The sequence below is a fragment of the Taeniopygia guttata genome, chromosome 14, assembly GCF_048771995.1.
Source record: "Taeniopygia guttata chromosome 14, bTaeGut7.mat, whole genome shotgun sequence".
NCBI classification, from domain to species: Eukaryota; Metazoa; Chordata; class Aves; order Passeriformes; family Estrildidae; genus Taeniopygia; species Taeniopygia guttata.
The window spans coordinates 2,457,660-2,470,704 of record NC_133039.1 but is presented as its reverse complement, the minus strand read 5'-3'; the positions used below and the strand labels follow the sequence as shown (position 1 = coordinate 2,470,704).

Here is a 13,045-nt window from a genome sequence, read left to right as displayed (position 1 = left end):
CTCCTTCCCTCAGCTGGGATCTTGCTCAAAAGTGTCTCCCCTCCAAGGAAAAGACCAATTTCCCATTTTTTCCTGGGCTGTAGGGGGGAACAGAGAATTCTCTGTAGCCAGAGAATGGGGGAATATTCCCTGCATCAGCAGGTAGTCCATGACACAGCATTTCACAGGATCAGCTGGTTTTCCTGAGCTCTCGTGTGCTGTGCTCGTGAATCCAATAAAACTGCCCTGGAGTGAACATGCAATGAGATTTTGCTGCTAAATGTGAGAGATGCAGGGGGACAAGAACACTGCTCTGGCTGAGCTGGGAGCCACTGGTCAGGAGAGCTGTGATATGGTTTTCTCTACTCTTATTAATACCAGGAGCCAAGACTTTTTCTGCTTCGCTTTTGTGCCATGGTCATAGCTATGTGTTAACCTTCATCAGTCCTTCTGATGATAACAGTGAAAGCAAAATACCATTAAAATTATCTCCCTATATGTTTAAACCACTCTGGCACTTTTCCAGGCAGTGTTTGTGCCCCTGTTTATGCTGCAGACCCTGGTGACCCTGGAATACTTTTATTTACGACAGCATAAGCATCATTTCCATGGCAACATGCTTTTCAAGCTGCAGATTGGGGATTGCAATTTCCTGAGCAATAGAAGGAGCAATGGTGGATTTTTTCCCCCTCCTAATCAGCTAGTAGCAACTTTCATGTGCAAAACAACCAGCCACGACAAATCAGTTAAAAGCTACATTATCATCAAGGCAATTTGAAAGCTCAGCATGGTTAGCCTAAAAATAAAAGAGAGTTAGATCCAGTTGTTTAATGGAAATAGAGATGGTGAGATGATATCCTCACTGCTGCTCTGGTAAATTGGCTTCAATGTGCTCTGCAATGCTGCCTAATGAGGAGCAGAGCAGTTCCCTTCACTGCAGTGACACATTATTTACAGGAAGACTAGGACAGTTATAATCCTATATGGCTTCACACAATGCTTTCCCATATTGGAGGAGATGACAAAGCCTGTTTGAAAACAGTCCAAACTATCAACAAAGGAATGTTACTAACAGGGATGTTGGTTAGCAGCTCCTGTGAAACTGCCCTTGGTGCTCTCTGCCTTCAGAGAGCACTGGGGTGGAGCTGCTCCCTGGGGTGGAACAGCCTTCTGTGCACACAGAGGTGCCAGCACAGCCCTGGGGACAGAAACGCAGGATTGGGATGGGGAAATGTCACTTGGCAGTGCCTCAGCACTGCTTCCCTCCCCAGAATGGGTCTTCAACAGCAATGAAGTGTTGTCACGCCACAAACAGGATCACTGAGGGGCAGAAAGATGCAAAGATGTGCCCAAGGTTGCCGTGGCTGACAGTCAGAGGTGCTCCCTGGCACCCAGGACACCATCCTGTCTACCAGGGGCCATGACCCATCTATCAGAGCAGGGTGTTTGAAGGCTGGATCTGGCCCCTGCTCAGCCAGCTTGGTGCCCAGCACCACTGGGACCATCACTGGTTGCTGGAGATCAGCACTTTTCACAGCTGCTCTTCTCACCATCTCTCACTGGCAGAAAATTTGCACTCCAAATACTGCCTTAAGGAATTCAGAAAAAGGTGAGGATTTCTTTCTTGCCATATTGCCCTTGAGAGCAAAGAAATCTCACTTTCTATCCAGGCAGGATTTGATGCTGACCAGGCCAAGCCCAGGGAATGGCTGTATACCAGGATGGGTGTACTTAGCAGCACTGCTTCACACCTCTCTGTATTATCAGTTACTCATGTCTCTGAGTTCCAACTTAGACCTTAATGGTGACACTACAGAATTATCAGAGACAAATTTCTAAGTCATAGGAGAAATAATTTCAGAGGAAATAAGTACTGCTGCTGTCCCACCCACTTGAATTATTTGAGGCAAGGGGTAAATAAATATTAAACTACGTTCTATAATAGTAAAAGTACACTCTGCTTGCTAAAAACCACGTTCACACTGATTTGCTTTGGGCCTCCAATAGTTTTGGGGCAAAACTTCTGCTGGTTTTGAAAGCAGTAGGACAGCAGAGGTGCCTCCAGGTTCAGGGGTTCCCCACATGTGGGGTACAGGTGGCCATTAACTCTCCTGGAGGAAGCTGAGGAGATGCTGCTTTCAAACACCAGCTTTTCAAAGGCAGGGCCTGGTGAAGTGTTCTGAGTGAGCTATTGGACCAGCCCACTGCAGAGCTCAGTGTCAAAAGCTTCCAGGACATCAGGATCTGCAAGGAGCCCTGGACTAGGCGACATCGAAAGGTTCCTTTTGACCCAAAGCATTCTGTGATTCTGTGACTAAAACCACTGCACATTGATGTGCAATGCCAACCACGGCATCCCAGCACCTTCCTCCCTTTGAAGCCAGTTGTCAGACAGAATTTGGAGCCCAGGCACCTGGGATAGGAGCTCAGGCAGCCCCTAAGCACGTTCTGCCCCAGGGAGAGCACTCACCCTCGTGCTGGCTGGCGATGGGAGAGCAGGAAGGGTTTCCAGCCTGCTCGCATGGTTTAGACTTGAACTTGGAACTGTTTGTTTTTGCTACGCCACCCCTTCCGCCCTAGTTAATAGTCAACTTTGAAACCCAGCTTTATGTCCCATGTTTGATTTACATTTCAAATGCAGGGCCAGCAGGGCAGGCTGTCTAAATCACTTGTCAGCACAGGGGAAGGAGGTGACACAGTGGGAGGAAAAAGTGAGACGGGGCTATGGCCCAGGATAAACGTTCAGGCAGCTGGGCCAAGCTGTTCCTGGGAGAGCCCCCAGCAAGCGACAAATGCTCACCTTGCCCAAAGGTTGGGGTCCAACCCAGGCACCACACAGGGACCAGCTTGTCTCCTTTGATTTATGCTCCATTCCTCCAGCTCTGCAACCCTGCATCCTGTTTTCCTTCTCCTCTGCAGCTGTATGTGGAGGTGAGGGCTCAAAAAGGCCCAGCGAGAGGAGTTTCTTTTGAAACCAAAAATAGCCTGTCATGATTTTACCAGTGTTTTTTTTCTTTTGGTTTTTTTTTGGTTTTTTTTTTTTTGTTTTGTTTTTTGTTTTTTTTTTTTTTGGTTAGCATGTCGCAATCCTAAATTTATCACTGAATTGGCATACAGGAAGCCTCTCTAATCTCCAGTTGGAGGGCACAGGGCAGAGCGAGTTCACCGGCCACTCTCAAGAACCGTCTGGCTGGAAATATCATTTTCAGCTGCTCTTTGATGAGGTAACATCAAGGAGCAGAGTGACTGCACACACCACCCGGGCCACTGCCAAATGGAGTGCAGGGCCAGTCAATGCCGCATTGAGGAAAGGGGAAACATTTGCAAAATCGGTCAAAAATGAATTAGATGTGTTTTAAAGTAATTCCTGTGCAGACTGTTTACTTGGAATGGCACAAATATGTCCTTAGAGACCTTCCCAGGCTTGACCTGATGGATGTGGTGATGCCTAATCCTGTTCTGATGCTGCTGCCCAGAGTTGTGCTGCGCGTGTCTCGACAGCTCATCAGCAGAGCCCTGCTGGCTGCCACACACTGCCCTGATGCCTTTGTGCAACAGGACAAACTCCTCCTTTCATCTTTTTAAATTAAATGCAAGATCCTTGGGCTGCAGAAGGAACAGCCAGCCCCTGGTGGAGGAGCCAGTGTGGAGGCAAAGCCCAGCACCATCAGAGGCTGGTGAGAGCATCCTGCCTCTCCAGTGAGCCCACATTCGCCCCAGCTTCCCAAGATTTTGCTGGAAATTGCTGTCTCTGTTTTTTGCAAGCATGTTAAAAACTACCTGCCAGGTTCAGCTGATGTAAATCCTCATAAATTCGATCACCAGCCTTATTCCCCAAGATCTGCTGCTTAATGCTCTGTTTCTTCATAGCTGCAATTTCTCTCTGTTTATTTTTACATGGTGCCTTGCTTTTAGTTTCACCACACACATCCTCTATATTGCCAAAAAGGCAGTGGTGAACATGAGCCTTGTTACCAGAAATCACATTCCTGTTCCTGTTCCTTGGCTCATTTCTCCCTCATTTCCCTTTGCCTTCCTATTTTAAGGCTGCATGCATGACATACCTGTCAGCTAGATCCACTCAAATATTTATCCAGTAATTCAATCAGTGAATTTTATGGTACATTGCTAACAACATTGATGATTTTCTCCTCATTCATGTAGCTTGGGTTGTGGCGTGTTAGGGAGCTGGAAGGCTGCAGGTTCATGGGGGTCTGTGCAGTCAGAGAAGTTTATAAACCATGAAAGATTTCTCCTTTTTTTCTGACACCTGTGAGGAGCCCTGGCTGTGTGCTGTGCTGAGGGGAAGGGGAAAGCTCCAGAGCCTTGCTGGGGCTTGGGCATCGATGTGACCCCACATCAGCCTCAGCTGGGGCCAACTGCCGGCACATGCCGAGGGAAAAGCAAACAGAGAAGGGGCAGAGTCCACTGGAACTGGGAGTGAGGGATTTTACCTTTAAATTTCAGAGCACACCCCCTTTGTCCACTCCCTCCTAATCTCCACTCATTCAGAAGAGAGAAATCAGTCTTTCATAGGGAGCTATTGAAAGCTGTTGAGCCAAACCCAGCTTCCAGGCTAGAACAGCTTTAGGAGATACACCAGAGATGCTCCAGGCTGTGCTCCTGAAGCCACCCATGAGCCCAGGCTGGAGCTCCCCAGAGCCAGGCACCATGGCTGAGCGCCCCAAAGTCCCCCTGCTCTGTACCCCGGGGCTGGTTAACGCTGGGCTCTGGTGGTTTGGCCAGTCAGCCCTTTCCTCACCTCAAAACGGGGCCTCAGAGAGAGGGAGGAGTGAGAGCTAGCACCCTTTTATAGTGTGAGTAATGGCTCAGCAATACCTTCCCCCGGGGCAAGGTATGCTCCACACACCGGGATTTCAAAAGAAGTTAAGAAAAAAAAAAAAAAAAAAGGCAAAGAAGGAATGAGGAACTAACTCAACACACTCTGTAGGCAGGTTCTGGCTTCCCAGGGAGAATTAGAGTGCAGCCTTCCAAACTGTGCTTAATGTGTTACAAACAGCTTTTTCTTTTGCCCCTTCCCCAACCTGAACCCCAGTTTTTTTACAGGGTAATGCTCTAACCTTGACAGAATGAGAGAGATGTTGTATATGTGTAGCTAGAGATACTTTATCACCCATTTCCATTAATAGCTATTAAGAATAGGGATAGAAATGATAATCTCCCTCAGTTGCATCCTGTGCCCAGTCTCCAGGAATCCTGTTACTTAATGTTTGAAACATCCTTTGGAGGATGGATGGATGTAGTCGCCCCCCACTCATTCCTGGCTCTGGAAGCAGCAGCACACCCCGAGCTCTGCTCACCACAAGCTCTGGATTTGGCTACAGAGCTCCAGGCATTTGCTGAAGGGCTTTGCTGGGCTGGTGTGCTTGATATCTTGCAGGATAGGGAAGGAAGGCAGCGGGAGATTAAGGATTTTATCGCGTTCCCAGGAAAGTTCAGTGCAGAGTTTCATTGATTTGTGTGGAAAAGAAGCTGACCCTCATAGTTTGCACAGCTGGGAAAGAAGCCTGGGAGATCCCAGTGTCCTGTCCTTTCCTCTAACCATTAGCTACACTTCTTGGAGAAATATGGGACATGGGGGAATTTACACTGTCTTCCAACCATGAAGGTTGCTCCAAAAAGAAGCAATATTCTTATATAATAAGAAGCATAAATCTATAATAATTACATAATAATGTATATTATCAGTGCATCAGAGTAAGTGCCAGGCTGGACACAGTGTCTTTCAGCATACCTTGGCAGTTTTACTAGAACAGCAGATAAGTGGAATTGATACAACCTTGTCAGAAGTGTGGATACTTTTCCCCCCTGCAATACCTGCACTTAGCTGAAATTCCATACCTGATTACATTTTACTTGGTTATATCTCCTACAGCAGTGGCATGAGGCCTATTAGGAAATAACTTCAATCTTACTGAAATCCAAAGCATTTTCAGTATATCAGTAACCTCAAACAACTCTGGTTAATTGCTGAAGTGACACTGCCTTCACATCTCAAACAGCAATAGCTGATATTAGCTAGAATATGAAGCTCAAAAGATGAAAACAGTTTAGGCTGGACCATCTCTTGTTAAGACTCTTGCAGATGCAGTCAGACTAGGTAGCTCAGCATGCCCTGGTTTTCTCAAAACTCTTTGATAAAATTATAATAATAATTGTAGTATATTAGCTAGTCCTCAGGGATAGCTCCATTTTCCATGCATGTAACCTTTACTGCTTTGGGATGCAAGCTATTTGTCTTGGCAGCCTGAAACAGCCCATAACTTCACCATGATAACCATTTTTAGTTTGGCCTGGAGATATATATTTTTCTTCTTTTTCAAATCCATCTGTCCTGAGAAGTCAAACTCCTGATTTTATCTTGAACCACCCACCCTCTTCACTTACAAAGAAGACCTTGGAACAAACCCTCATCCTCTTCCTTTGCTTTTTGGTTTTCCCTTGCCTCATTCTCAAAGAGATTCATGTTTCTGTTTCACTGTGTCCGGGTTAAATACTTCTGTCCCTGGAATTTCTGTACTCTGAGGTTCTGTATTTATTACTTCACATTAACAACAATAACAGCCAAAATACTTCTGTTGAATTTACAAGCTTTAAGAACAAGAAAAACAACCCAGAAATAATTTTCCTGCCTTAGCAAAGCTGTTGATGATGGGTGCATGCATGAGAAAAGAAACCAGCTCTTCCCCCATCCTTTTCTATTTTTCTCAGAGGCAAAACCAGCAAAAACATCTCTGCTAGAAAAATCATTGAGACTTGTTGGCAGTGGTTTGCCATTCAGCAGGTTCATTCAGGCTGTTTTCACGGGTGATTCTTTTTTCAGATGTCCAGCACCCAAATATAGCAGATGTGGATGTTTTCTGTCTTTGAAAAGAGAAAAATAGTCATTTTGATGAAGACAGTGGGACTGATGCAAAATGCAGAGTGAGACCCAGTGCTTGGTGAGAGCCTTGAGGTGACTTTCATCTTCAGATTGTCATGGAGGCAGCTGTGAGGAGTCTGTAACTAATTTATAGCAGAACATGGGGCTATTCCATGTTGCCGTAGGTTCGAGTTCAGCCCAGAATCTGCATGGGGTAGAGGGACTTAGGTCTGTCTTTGCCCTGTTCTTTCAGAGTGTGAGCTACACAGTGCACCACGTGCCCTCATCAGCTGCCCAAGTGCAATTAGACCTGAGCAAACTCAGCCATGGGGGAAAGAATTATGCTGAGGAATTGTCTTAGGAGTGCTGTGAAAGTGGCAGCAATTTGAGAGACACTGGGAAAAACGCCTCTGGTAAAACATGTACTTCTTCACCAGTATTTTAGGCGTAGGCACAAAATGATGTTGAGTGTTTCTTGCTTCCCACAAAGTGCAAAGCTGTTCCTTTAGGTTCATCCCAAATCCTCTGAGTGACTAATTCCCTCTCAGAGTTAGCAGGGAGAGACACACTGGTCTGCTACACAGACTTAGCAGGGATTACTTGGTTTATCACCATCAGTTTCCCTGCACTCCTGAGCCACTCTTATTCCCAGCCAGATGTTCAGAGGTGGGCCCAGCATCTGGGCAGTGCCTCATCAGACCCTCTGGGTCCTCACTGACAAATACCTGCAAAAATGCTTTTTATCTGTTTGGTCTGGCTTGTCACAAGGCCACAGGGAGCAGCCTCACAGGCTGGGTTCAGCTACTTGGGCTCCCACTTGGCCATCCCTGCTGGGCAGTCAGGGACATTTTTGGGATTTGAATCTCTGTCTCCTTGAAGGACTCATGGAATCACCCATTTTGCTGACAATCAAGATTGTTCAGCAAGATTGTTCTACATACTCGTTCCCTCTTGGGAACCAGCATTTAGATATTCTTCAATAGCACTCAGGGCTTTACCTCTGATTAGGAACAGATTAATATTAAAATAATTAATGTTAATGTATTAATAGTACTAGATGTTATATTTTATTATCTCAAGATATGCATATTAATGAGTTAATGGCAATTTATAGCTAATTAACATCAAGTTTCTTGGATTATGTTCTTTGCTCAGTTGACCACTTTACAGCTTCTGGCAGTTAGGTGTGATAAAAGACTTGCAGGATCAAAACAAATTTTTTTAAATTCTAATTACTGTTATTTTCAACATCCCAATCTGAAGAGTAATGGACTGATCTCTCCTGGGAGAACTGGAAGGTGTCTTGTGTCACTTGAAGGTTACAGGGTGAGTACAAACATGCCACATTTACTTAAATCTGTCATTTCCTTTCCCCATGGTTACTCCTAATTCGACACCAAAAAGGCTTTGCCTCCTTGATGATGTCAAGAAAAAGTCTTTGTTTCAGCCTGCTCTGCCAACCCAGTGACATAACCCGAGCTGCCAGATATCTCTTTCCTCATATGCAGGTGTCATTCCTCTGGATCTTTCCAGTTCTACTGCTAAACTGTATCCATTTATTCTGGTTATCTAGAAATCCTCCCTTCCCCTCCAGCCCAATCCACCTTTCATCCCAACCGTCTGGAAGACTGCTGTTAGGCAATGCTATCTTGGTCTAATTTGCAAGAAATAATTGATTTATTACTGCTACATACCTTCCCTGATTTTCCTGGACATGGCAGAAATAACAGGCTGCCCTGGTCTTAAAGAACTTCATATAAATTGCACTCACACACAACATATCTGGGTGATAAGGGGACCTGAGCTCAAAGGAAGCCCCATCATATCTCAACCCTCTGGAGTTTTGAGAGGTTTATTTTAATAATATCCTGACTTTAGCATATACAACCCACGGTATTCGCCAAGCTTAAAACAACAGCCACAGGAGGATCCTGTACATTTTGCAACTGGTTCTCACATCAGCAGAGTGCTGATCCTGCATGGAATTCATTGCACATTTTATTCATTATCTGAATGAGTTATCAAGACAGCTCTCTGCCTGGCTGGAGGTACCAACATAGTGCAGACAGATTTTTTCCCACAGAACTCTCTGAAGCAATACTGTCAGCATGGCTATATTTAATGGGCTCTACCCATGCAGTCAATCTCTCAGTGCAGGAGAAATAGTTTACAATCTCTGAAACCCTACACTCCTCTCTGCCACGGAGCAGGAAAAAGTAACATCTACCGTCATTCCTTTTGCATGTCGCTGGATCCAGGGGGAAGGGAAGGCTAATGAGACAATGAGGACATTGAAAACAATATTTTAAGAGGCAGAGCAAGGCAAAAAAAAAAAAAAAATCAGTAGTCAGCATCTGCAAGCAATCTTTAACCACAGCTAAAGGCTGCTTCTTAATTCACATATGTCATGCCCTTCTTACCTTTGCTTTAGGCTTGGTTTAGAAATAACCTGTGATCTTCTTTATATCATTGCTATTGCTGAGTGAAGAGTTAGGACAAAGACTGCTGCATGCAAAGAGGTTTCCTCCAAGTTAAATGCCACTAGGCAGAAAATAACTGACATTTTGGGAAGATAACACAGGGCAGCATTGTGTGCTTCAGAGTCCTGTGCTGTAGCCCTGCAGAATGCCTGACAGAGCTGCCACACACATTCAGGTAAAGGTCATTTGTCCAAAAGTGATTTCTGTGAAATAAAATTGCCTGTTTGACAGTTTTGAAAATAAGTCTGGTTCATGAATATAGCACAGAAATGTCACTACATGCTGATGAGGGGTAAGTGGCAGGGTAACGGTGTGACCTTCCCTTCACATCTGAAATAAATCTCCTGGGATGGGGGAGAGGGGTTGGTGAGTGATGTCTGTGAAACTTGGGCCAGGGAATGGGAAGGCTCCACACTACACATGGTGTGAGCACCATGGAGGGAGAACAGTCATTTCAGTGGGGTTTGGCAGGATTTACCTTCAGAGCAATGACACTGCTGAAAAATAAAATGACCAGATGAGACAACACAGCTGGATGGATGACAAGAGGGATGGAGAGCACTTTACCTGGGAATGAGCAGTGGCACAGCCGTGTTGGGCAGCTCATCATGACTGAAAATGCAACTCAGCTGTGGCAGGAGGAAGGCCAGGAGCTTATATGAGACATCCATCTCTGTAAATCCAAAACCTTATTCCCAGGATTTTATTGTAAGTGCTACAGAGTTGGGAAGTATAGAGGTTTTGAAATGCAAACATTTAAAGGCTACCTTACAGCTCAAAGCTTTAGGATTGATGTTCATCACTTTTTATCATGCTGTACGTGATATGTGTGTCGAGCCTTCTTTAAAGTCATAAACTACATCAATTGTGATTGTCCAGGTCAAAATTTCCTCCTCTACAAGACATAGGCATAAAGTTGACTGCTCTTATGACACAGTTTAATTCTTAACTCTCCAGTCAGACAGGAAAGGATCCAGAGTCTTCTTGCCCACTATGTCCTCCTCCTCCCCCCTTTATGAAAAAAATACCAAATGTGCAAGTTATAAATAACACAAGTTATCTAACATTTCACCATATAAGGAATGAGCAGAAGTGGAAATGCTGATTTCTTTTTTGCCTTTAGCATTCAAATGAAATGGACAATGTAGCAAACTGAATATTCCCAGTGAAAATGGTTTGTGGGCAGTTTTGGTGTCCTTGTGCTCTGCTCTGAGCTTTGTAGGCCCCTTTGCTGATGATTCAACAGCCAGGAATTAGAAGTTTGTCATTATATTCCTAAAGCATAATGGTCTCTGACCAGTTTGACAAGAAGGGGCTCCCCTACTCTTGTGCTCCATCCCGTGTACAGGTAGGGAGCACACAGGAAAGGACTGTTTGTAAAAGCTTGTGGGACGTGTATGTACTCGCCAGAGACTGTCACGAGCTCAGTAACACCATCTTCACTGCTGCCTTTAGCCAGAGTTAGGATGTTTTGAGGGCAAGTACAGGCAGTTAGATCTGTTGTCATATAGATTAATCTTGGGGTAAGGTTTGAAGCTAATCTATTAGGAGCTAACATTGGAGTCTGAAGGAACTGGTTGGTTTAAACCATTTTTCTCCCTAATTAAATAATAGGTGTCCTTCCAGACCCCTTTTCCCCCATTAACAGAAGCTGATTTGGTTCTGGAAAAAAGATTCCTTCCCTCTGCGTTTCTCCTGAACTGGCCTCCAGTTAATTCATATGGAATTGAAAAAGGGAAGAAGATATGAAGCTGTTCTGAGCCTCTCTCTCTCATACAGGGAGATATCAGCTACTGAAAAGCAGTTTTGTATCCCCTGGTAACACCAGGCTCAAGGAACATTTCACAAATAAGGAATCTGGCTACCTGGTTATTAACAGCCCAGTGCTTACTTACAGTTATCTCCTACTCTATTTACTCAAAACCAGGTATGAAAACATTCATGCTAAAAAACAAAAATAATGGGAAAATGCACTGATTTGGGAAACAAAGTGAGTTAAAGCAATGAACCACAGTACGTGTTTTTTAATACATGTACAGCAGCATAAGGAAACTGTGGGAAGCTAATTTGCAAGCCTGTTTACTGAATACCTGGAACAACTCCCATTTCCCATTTAAATTAGCTACAGGAAGCCAAGTGTCTAATTTGCTTCTCCAGTACCTGCTTGTTCCACTCATTTATGTCCTTAGCCTCATGCATTTGGTAGACCATCTCTCCTGGCATTTCAGATGTTTATTGCTGCATCTACAGTCTGTGGAAGCATTTCCAGGGAGAAATAAATGCAGCCTGCTAGCAGACAGGGCTGGCTCTGTACCTGCCTTGCACTTCATGGGCACAAACAACTATCTGGAGTCAGGAGAACAGCAGGTCAGGGTTATAACATCCAAAATCCCTGGGCCAAAAACAGCATGCAGCTCTTGCAAAGGCAGGGACTGAGGACCAGCCTCCTATTTGTGGTCAGTGCTAAACCCAACCTGCTAAACCTGCTGTTCTGTATCTGGAGAGCTCTGGCTGCCCAGTGTTAAAGAAAAAGATACCCAGGCAGGCTAATAATGGGATTTAAAGTATTCCCTTCCACTCACAACAGCACCTCAAAGCTGCTTTCCACCCCACCTGCTCAGGGCTAACCCAGGCTGTGAAGAAAACCTCTTGTTGCCATCAAATTTTTTGTCTCCTTGGGAAAGGAGGGGACGTGGCTTTGGGCTGTGAGAATTGTCATGGAAAATGGTCCTGGGTTCGGTCCCTGTGCTCTGGTCTCCAGAGCCTGCGAGCTCCAAGGCTCAGCTGTGCATCCCTAACCAATTATGGGCTGTGTTAGCATGGCAGCTTGCTTTTCCAGAGGCAGGTTTCTCAGTGGAAAAATGTGAGAAGTGTCAATAAATAGTGACAGTTTTGAGAGCACTGGGCCAAGGTTTTGTCTTGCCTATGGACACTGTTATATAATGGTTCTTCACCATCTGTGGACTTCTCTCAACCAAAAGCTGACCTGGAATATGCAGGTAATGCAGACAATGGAAAGGAAATGCCTCTGGTTTAGCAGTTGAAAACTGGTTTACTTTCAGGAATATTGAACTAGGTGATCTTTCAAGTCCCTTCCAACCCAAACCATTTAATGATTCTGTGATTTGCAATGGCATAAAGCACGTGGAGCAACATTTAAAGTGTTTTCTTCTATTGCTGATCAGTTCTGTCACTAGTCAGCCTGCCCTCTGACTGGAGTGTGACTTTTCAATAGAACCATAAATACCAGTTCAGCCTCATGTATTTTATGCATTTGTTTGTTTGCTACTGACAAAAGAAGAAAATTCCTTTATTCTTTTTTTTCCTCTCTCTCCAGAGAGGTCAGGATTTATCCCTGAATGATTACATGATCTGTTTCATGCTAATTAAATAGAAAGCAAGTAAGAACTGTCGTTTATGGAGTCCTTAAGCCCAGAGGTCTTATTTTACATTTCAGAAGGAAATTGAAAACATTATTCCTTGGAGAACCGAGATATAAAAACACTGGGAAATATTCATGTAAGCGAAGCACACAGAAATATCCTTCATTTATGTTCCCATTTGTTAAAACAAAACGGTACTTTTTTAAGCAAATGATGAAAATTGAATACTTTCTTCACAGTAGGAATATCACTGGTATCAGCCTTATAGACAGAATGACTGTCTACCCCCTGGTCCTAAAAAACATCCTTTACAATCCTGT

The 13,045-nt window shown here is 44.5% G+C and overlaps 1 long non-coding RNA gene across 1 annotated transcript; it reads right to left on the bottom strand.

Annotated features, from left to right (window-relative positions):
• Positions 1 to 6,511: 6,511 nt before the first annotated feature.
• LOC140685111 (uncharacterized) lies at positions 6,512 to 12,578 on the bottom strand. Its single transcript, XR_012058322.1, has 2 exons — positions 9,283 to 12,578; positions 6,512 to 6,864 (listed from the first exon to the last, which is right to left on the bottom strand). It is a non-coding gene; the product is annotated as an uncharacterized lncRNA (long non-coding RNA).
• Positions 12,579 to 13,045: the final 467 nt, after the last annotated feature.